At 41.0% G+C, this 822-nt stretch overlaps 1 non-coding gene across 1 annotated transcript; it reads right to left on the bottom strand.

Moving 5' to 3' along the window:
- Positions 1 to 367: 367 nt before the first annotated feature.
- LOC131180389 (small nucleolar RNA R71) lies at positions 368 to 474 on the bottom strand. Its single transcript, XR_009149165.1, has one exon. It is a non-coding gene; the product is annotated as a small nucleolar RNA R71 (small nucleolar RNA).
- Positions 475 to 822: the final 348 nt, after the last annotated feature.

Genomic DNA, 822 nt, shown 5'->3' with positions numbered 1-822 from the left:
TCAAGAAGATCCTAAAATTCCAACCATGGCCGATAATAATGACAGACCAAGACTCTTGAGAGACTACGGAGCTCCATCTGTCCAAGGATTTCAGCCCAGTGTCACTAGACCCACAGTGGAAGCCAACAACTTTGAATTAAAACCAACAGAAGATCCACATTATCACCTCCAGTGCTTTTTTGCCCTTTGTGACACATTTAAGATGAATGGAATGTCTGATCAAGCCATAAGACTCAGAGTATTCCCATTCTCCCTTCGAGACAGAGCAACGAAGTGGTTACTTTCTCAACCAGCTAGAACGTTCACCACTTGGAAAAACCTCTCATAAGCTTTTCTAGCAAGGTATTTTCCACTTGCAAAGACTGCAAGACTGAGATTTGAGCTTAACACCTTCAGACAAAAGGAGGATAAATCACTCTATGATGCATGGGAAAGATATAAAGACCTGCAAAGGGAATGTCCACACCATGGCATAAAGGATTGGCTATTAGTGTAAAATTTCTATAATGGGTTACTACCTTCTACAAGGAGCACAGTTGATTCAGCTGTAGAAGGTGACCTAATGGAGAAAATAGTGACACAAGCACTTGAACTTCTAAAGAGAGTTGCATACCATAATTATGAGTGGTCAAATGAAAGAGGAAATGCAAGGAGAACAGTAGGGGTCCTGGAAGTGGACGCCCTAAGCATGATAAATGCCCAATTTGATCAGCTCACTAGGAGGCTTGATAAAATGTAAGCCAATGTAGTAGGGATGAATAGTTAACATGAGGATAGCTATGGAGGAGAGTACATGAGTTCAAAATAAAACAGCTTCAATGA

Source organism: Hevea brasiliensis, chromosome 5 (genome assembly GCF_030052815.1).
Source record: "Hevea brasiliensis isolate MT/VB/25A 57/8 chromosome 5, ASM3005281v1, whole genome shotgun sequence".
Taxonomy (NCBI): domain Eukaryota; kingdom Viridiplantae; phylum Streptophyta; class Magnoliopsida; order Malpighiales; family Euphorbiaceae; genus Hevea; species Hevea brasiliensis.
This window is presented reverse-complemented; position numbering and strand designations above follow the sequence as displayed.